Source organism: Carassius auratus, unplaced genomic scaffold, assembly GCF_003368295.1.
Source record: "Carassius auratus strain Wakin unplaced genomic scaffold, ASM336829v1 scaf_tig00006680, whole genome shotgun sequence".
NCBI classification, from domain to species: domain Eukaryota; kingdom Metazoa; phylum Chordata; class Actinopteri; order Cypriniformes; family Cyprinidae; genus Carassius; species Carassius auratus.
This window is the reverse complement of record NW_020523776.1, coordinates 17,510-25,394: the sequence shown is the minus strand read 5'-3', so window position 1 is coordinate 25,394 and position 7,885 is coordinate 17,510. Positions and strand designations below refer to the sequence as shown.

The 7,885-nt window shown below is 34.1% G+C and overlaps 1 long non-coding RNA gene across 1 annotated transcript; it reads left to right on the top strand.

Moving 5' to 3' along the window:
* The first annotated feature begins 7,081 nt into the window (after positions 1-7,081).
* LOC113071231 (uncharacterized) lies at positions 7,082-7,632 on the top strand. The gene is made up of 3 exons (XR_003280060.1): positions 7,082-7,141; positions 7,224-7,387; positions 7,483-7,632. It is a non-coding gene; the product is annotated as an uncharacterized LOC113071231 (long non-coding RNA).
* The last annotated feature ends 253 nt before the right edge of the window (positions 7,633-7,885 follow it).

Below are 7,885 nucleotides of genomic sequence, written 5' to 3'. Positions count from 1 at the left end.
GTGAAAACATTACTCTCCCATAACCAACGGTGGTGGGTGTCATGTTTAATATTAAATTATTGACCTGACCATACATCTCATAACAACTTTGACTAAATTTATAATTTCCCTCAGGATGAAATCAAAACCAAGCTGAAAAAGGGCTGTAATCTATTAAATAAAGGAAAGATCCATGCAAGCACTTCATTGAGAAGCATATGAACAAGCTGGTCAAGGCGCTTAAGACAAAAGACTCCCCAAAGATCATCTGTTCTAAAATTCTCATTTGCGAGTAGGTAGAAAAACCCATGCTAAAAATGTACAATCATGTCTTTTTTCCCCGCAGTAATATGGTGATAATGGTTAAATGAGGAGATTAAATTAGTTTTTTTGGCTTTTTGTTTGTGTGTTGCAGGTCAGAACCATAAAGGAGATCATTCTTATACATGATCAAGCTCATGGCAATTTCTGAATGAGAATACATTACTTTGAAAGCATTTACAGCAGGGTTCCTCAAATCTTGTCCTGAAGGACCAATAGACTGCTGAGTTTAGCTCCAACCCTGATCAGACTCACCTTCCTGTGATTTTATAAAGATCCTGAAGACAGTGATTAACATGCTCAAGTGTTTTTGAACAGAGTAGAGCTAAACTCTTGAGGAAAGTGGATCTTGAGGGCCAAATTTGGGGATCCCTGCATTACAGTGAAAAATTTAATAAAATAAAATATGAATAAAGCGATCATTTATCTGTTTTCTTTTCTTTTTATTGTTTTCTAATTATTATCAAACATTTTAAAACAAAGTAAATAAAATCTAAACAGAATAAATGTTCAACAGCAAAAAAATTAAATAAGAATAATCATAATTTCTATCAGATCTGTTTCATACTAGTGCATTGTTTTGTCTGCATTGCAAAGAAATAAATCAAATTAAACTGAAAAGTATATGTTTACATCATAAGTCAACTATGTTTCTTGCAGAATAAATATCAGTTCAGTCCATTGTGATTATGACAGATGTGGTTGAGGTTTGGACAGCTGCAGATAAATGAAGGGTCAGTTTACTTCTGCCATATCCAGGACAGATCAAACCATTTAATGTGGCTGATGATGTCCTTTCATGAATAAAACACGTTAGAAAAACAACAAACGTGGCGGATGCAATCAGATGAGATGTTAGGAAGAGATGGCTAAAATTGCACACGATCCATTGCGCTTTGGTGAAGGATTCCACAAGATTATCTGACAATTGCATCACGTGGGTCAAGTTTAATTACATGACTGACTTTGCATTATTTTTAATGTTAAAAATTTACTTGTTGCTGAAGGAGCCTGGGCCACAACAGTTGTGCTTTGTTTTTGATGCATCTGATTGCTGGGCTGGGACACAAAGACATGACCACAGCAAAACTGGAACAAAACTATGTCTGTGTACTGACTTTATGTAAATTCAACACAGAAAAGTACTGCATCATTCACCAATGACAGTCCCAAAGCAGACAAGGTGATGGTCAGAAGTTTCAGTCAGTGTCCAGAGTTTAACTTCCTCTCCAAAAGTGCTCTATTTGTGGAGGTGTAATGAGGATGGATAACATAAGAAATACAATTGATCTGAAACCAAAAAGTCAAACAATAGAATTATAAATAATAATGAAAAAAAATTATACTTGCGTGTTAATGTTAATGTAAAAAGACCTGACTTTTATGCAACCTACATTTAAAATGTAAAGAGTGCAGCATCTTTAATGGTAATCATATCCCTGTGAATGAAAAATTAAATATGAAAACAACCTCTTCATATGACTTTTTATTTATAACACGAATGCTAGATGCATACATGTATCCGTTCATTATGCACTACGTTATTTTAACACAAGCTACCCAAACATACTGTAAGTTACACCTATGCTAGCGGTCATGCATGAAATCCTGGCGACGCCATCTTGATTAATTCAAGTGGAGGTGATGTATTTCCTGTTCGAGAGCCTGTTCAGTTTATGCCTGGCTGCGATAAACAGCAATGCAAGCGATGCCTTCTCATCTGGAATATCAGTAGTGCAGTGGGCAAAAAGACAATTAATGAATAATTTTCACACAAGCGACCCGAGTTCGAGAACACCTTTACCAAACTTGTTCTAGGCTACTCCTTTTCCCACCACATATCAGATCAGAAAGGCATTTACTTTCAATAATAATAAAAGAAATATTTGAAAATTTGAAATAAAATATCTCATTAATAATACAATGTGAAGGGGTGGTCAGAAGTATAGGAAGGCTTTTGTCCCAATAAAGTTGCATTCATTTAATAACATTTTAAAATATTATTTTAAGATGTCATAAAATAATCTTTAAGATGTTTGTTTTATTAAAGACTTTTTAATGAAATTTAATTTAAGAAAACTCACCCTGAGGGATTTTGCTTTATTTGCACACGTGCTCATAAATACATTTTACAGTTCGCATACATCTATTTTTAGTCACAAATGCGATTGAAGTTTTTTCTAAAAAGGAGACTCCATGTGGCACTGCATCAGCAACAATTGCAAACTCTTGGACTAACAGGAATTTCATGCTTATCTAAGAACCCAGCATAATTATAGATTGAACCATTTTGATTGAAAGGTTGAGACGCACAAATAATAAAAAATTTAACCAATTACTAAAAGAAAAGAGATTTGTGTTTATACAGTTGTTTCTTATTATTCCAGATTAGATATGTGTGAGGTGTAAAATTGTGTTTAATACCAAACTAATAACATTTGCATATGAAAAAGGGACAATTTGACAGGGATTTTCACAATGCTTTAATTAAAAATTAATAAGAAACTTAAATCACCTAGTTTGGAAAATATAACATCAAATTCCATATAGATGACAGCTTATTAATGTAGTTCTTTCTCCGATTTATTTTAAAGGTATAATGTGTGTCAGGACTGTATTGAATATATTACAACAGGTGTGACATCTTTGGGCTACATGTCTAGGAAGTTATATAGATTTAAATATTTGAAAAATTCACCAAAAATACACAAAATCATATTTCCAAAATCCAAGTCATGTATGGAATGTGTCAGGATTGTGTGAAGATCAGGGCCATGCACAGATATTTTGAGGGGCAGTGGCCCAAACCAAAAAAGGGCAAAAGAAGGGTGGGTGCTTTTAATACAAATTATCCAGTTTAAAAGAAGAGATAGCACACTGTAATAATTGACTTTATTGTAGATGTTTTGATAATAGTGGGCTTTCCCTCACTCTCTGAGCCTGCTTCTGTCTCATCTTCAATGGAAGAAGTGGAGAGTGGGGTAAGTTGAGCCAGAGGGTAAGCTTACCCATCCACTGCATCTTGGCAGCTGTTCACTTTTACTGTCATGTGACTCTGTATTTTGGAACCACCAATCATTTTTGCCAGACTGTGAAAAGGAGAAACACATGGTGGGAATGGAAGGCACCATGGCCGTAGCCACGGCTTGGTCTGGGTGGGAGTTGTGCTATAATAACCCCACTCATTACACACACTAAACACTTTAAAAGAGACAAATATAGATGTTTGTGAAAGATGTTTTCTCTGTTTTGGAGGAATGAGCATTGTTAAATGATATCACATTGCACCATTACTTTAGGTTAGGGGTATATGATTTTATCAGTGGTTTATTATTCATTCAGGAATACATAGGCCTATTACTGTTATAGTTTCATCAATAACCATTGCTACAGTATATAGATGATAACTTTGTCAATGTTGTTTGTACGACTTTGAAAATGTAACAATATGAAATAGCATAGACGTAACACTTGTTTTACAGATTTCTGCACTAGTGTTATATGCTACTGTTTTGATAGCATTGATAAAGTTTCTGACAGATAATATCATGATGTGTTTTTTGCGTTTGCCTTACCGGATGTGGTATCCTGCTAGCGGTAACATGTCTGTGAGCACTTTTGATTACTATCAGTTTAAGTTCTGGAGTGTTGCCAGATATTGGTATGAAAACAAATAAAAATAAAATAAATGTAACGTGTGATTACTAATGGCCAACAAACTCTGTTAAGTCTGTTTTTAGGAAGGCTACAACTTTGGTGTTCAACATATTGTTTCAGAGTGCAAACAATTAAACATCGAAATTTAATCTTAATTTGGTTGGTTTTATGTTGTTAAAGTTAACTTTAAGAAAAGAAATATGACTTTCTTTAAAATGAAATAATTATAAGTTTTAGACATTTAATGTAATTTTTTACATAAATCTATATTTTATATCTACTAATAAACAACTACTTTAGAACATTTTTAATATTTTGTAACTATTTACATGCCTACAATTAATATGAATATGAATACATTTTAATAGAATATGATATGTTATAGATTACTAGTATCAAGACAGGTGATTATAATGGGAAATATACTTAGTTACAGGAATTAAAGTGTTACAAACTGCTAAATATTCTGAATGATTATTACCTGCGTGAGCTTTGTAGGCTATTTATGTTTGTAATGTTGAAACTGTCTTTAGCAGCCTCCTTATGCTCTTTGTCTCTCTGTCTTCTTTTTGTGGAATGCATTATATTTATTTATTTATTTATTTTTACTTTTTAGTCTGTTGTGTGCCAACAACATAATATTTGGTGTTATCTATATTAGAGCTATTGAGCTACAATAATTTGATTGGACTCTAAGAATATGGATATGCATATTTTGTACAACACTTTTAGAAGGTAGAGTTATTTCCAACAAAACAAAAAACTAATTACTAATTCAGTGTATACAGCTTTGAGCTGGGTGATTGGTGATTGGTGAGAGAGACTCTAGCAGCAGGTGCATGGCCCTGGTATCACATGACCAGGAAGTTATATAGATTAACATTTTTTGAGAAATTCAAGATAATTTGAAAAATCCTTCCATATTTCCAAAAGCCAAGTCATGCATGATGTGTTAGAAGCTTTATCGAATATATTACAGATGCCAGATCAACTCCAGTTTCTACAACTTGTTGGAATACAATGTAATAAACAATGTTACAAATCATAGTGTATATCCCATTCACAGCTTAAAATTATGAATGAATGTTTTTTCACTTAATTCACATCTTTACATTTACATTTATTGGCATGATGCTTTGCATGTTTTCAAATCTTGGAATGCATATCTTTTATATACATTTCATGCACTTTCATGCACTGGTCCAGTCTGACCGATGGCCAACATTAAAACCAACTTCACCGCACTGTCTGTGCCATCTGTTGACTCATTCCACCACAAGTGAAAGGCAGGATGCATCTTAGATATCATCAGTTAACTGGCTTAACTAAGTCATGGGCAAGTACTTTCTGTTCTTCTGGTTGAAGTGTCACTGGATAGAGGAATTTCTCTACATCTTCTGTCTCTCCTTTTCCTCAAACAAAGCCTCTGCTATCTCCACTAAACACTTGTTAACTATCTCTGAATCAGAGAATGGCTTCTTGTTTTTGCCTAGTACCCAGGTCACCCGAAAAAGATGCCTCTGTAGCTCTTTCTTGATGTGTCCAAAGCTCTCAAAAGCAACTTGTTTATGGATTCATATGAAGACTTTATCGGTCGTAGTTTTGCTGTCCTCACCTCTTTTTTTTTTTGTGTAGATATTGCCATTCAATATGTCTGTGCTTTGTTACAGAGAAAATATGGTAAAGGTTTAGTTCACCCAAAAATTTTAAATAAGCCCGTGTTTTACTCTGTTTTACTCATTGCAGTTGGTGTTTGTGTTGAACAGTCCACAAAAATAAAGTCTGCGCATTCATCCATTACAAAATATGCCTCACACAGCTGCAGGGCATGAATAAAGGCCTCCTGTAGTGAATCCATGTGTTTTCTAAAGAAAAATGTCCATATTCTATCTTGTACGAATTGCATTTTTGTGATCCCATAATCTATCTTGCAACCTACGTTTAGCTTGACCCACACAGAAACAGTTACAAGGACACTGAGGTCTATCGATTACATACATACTCTTACAGTGTATAAATGATCCTTTTGAATACATTTTCTTTGTGCAGACATCTACAAATGATTTAGTTTGAATTACATTGTCACAATGATCACAACATCCACTCTTAAACATCTCTTATATTTAATAGCAGGCTAATAACTTTATTGATCGAGGGAGGCTTTCTGTAGCTCACCATTGGAGGTTCTTGAATAATCTCACGTATACTTTCCCTAAGTTTCTATTAATTATACGTTTGATTTCATGTGATACAGTGCTTTATTCCATCACAAAATATAGTTGTGTGAGGTGTTCTGCTTGCTCTTCTTTTTAAGAAGGTCCTTCTGTTGTAATTGTGTCACTTTTTTAAAAACCTGATCCACATTTAGATGTTCTTAAGATTATGTTAAAAAGTACTAAAGAATTACATTTTGTTTTACCTTGTTTCCTTGGCAAGACATCTGTGGTTTGTGGTGGGGAAGAAACGCTCACTTGTGGTGGATGCAGACCTCTATAAAAGAGCTCCACATGTCTCTGAGGATCACATCTGAACCTTGATTCTGAAAGCTTCATCTTCACACTGGTTAGAGATCCTCTGCTAAGATGCTCCGTAACATCTTTCTTGTCAGCTTGCTCATATATGCAGGTAAAATAATCACCAATTCAGTTCTAATATGACTTTTATTAGGTCTATTAATGGTGTTAGGTATAACTATTTGTTTAATGCTTGAATCATTTGTTTTAACATGAATTATTGTCCATTTTATTTGTAGTTTGTGCAGCTCATTGGGGATATCAGTGAGGTGGACTCTGCTGAGGACCAAGATGAAGAGATCTCTGTAAGCATCTCCTGATTACAACAGTTTATTAAATGAGTGTATACTTTAAAATAATGACCGATGTTCATATTTGTTCAACAAGACTAGGAGGGAAACTTTTCACTCATTTGCATGTGATTAACATTTGATTGATGACTAATTAAGCAGCACAGTTTATCACATTGTCTCTTTGATTGCAGAGAGATTTGGAGATCGAATTCTGCTGTATTCTTATCTGCTTTATTGTTATATGATATAAGTTTGATTCATATAGCAATGCTTTTCAGGCTGACGGCATGCCGACACAGCAGTCATTTTTTTACGTGCATGATATGCAAAAAGTTCATGAAGATAGTGAAAAAGAAACTCTCCAATAAAGCAACAGTGGTGGGTGTCGTGATTAATACTAAATTATTGAACTGACTATACTTCTCACAACAACTTTGACTGAATGTATAATTTCCCTCAGGATGAAATCGAAACCAAGCTGAAAAAGGTCTGTCATATGATGACAGCGTATTTGAAGAAAGATGATTGCAATAAATTATTTGAGGAATCTATGAAGATGCTGATCAAAGAGCTGAAGACAAAAGACGGGCTAAACACCTTCTGTACTAGAATTCATTACTGCAAGTAGGTACACAGAGATACCCATGCCAAAAGGTATTGATGATATTAATGAGGACATTAAAAAAAATTGTTTTTGCTTTTTTGTTTGTTTGTTGCAGGTCAGAACCATAAAGGAGATCATTCTCATACATGATCAAGCTCATGCCAATTTCTGAATGAGAATAAATTACTTTGAAAGCATTACAGCAGGGTTCCTCAAATCTTGTCCTGGAGGACCAATGCACTGCCGAGTTTAGCTCCAACCCTGATCAGACTCACCTACCTGTGATTTATAAAGATCCTGAAGATATTGATTAACATGCTCAAGTGTTTTTGAACAGAGTAGAGCTAAACTCTTCAGGAAAGTGGATCTTGAGGGCCAAATTTGAGGATCCCTGCATTAAAGTGAAAACAAAATAAAATATGTATAAATCAATTATCTGTTTACTTTTGTTATTATTGTTTTCTAATTATTAAGCTTAATAAAACATGTTTAATTCATCAAATAAATAAAATCAAAAC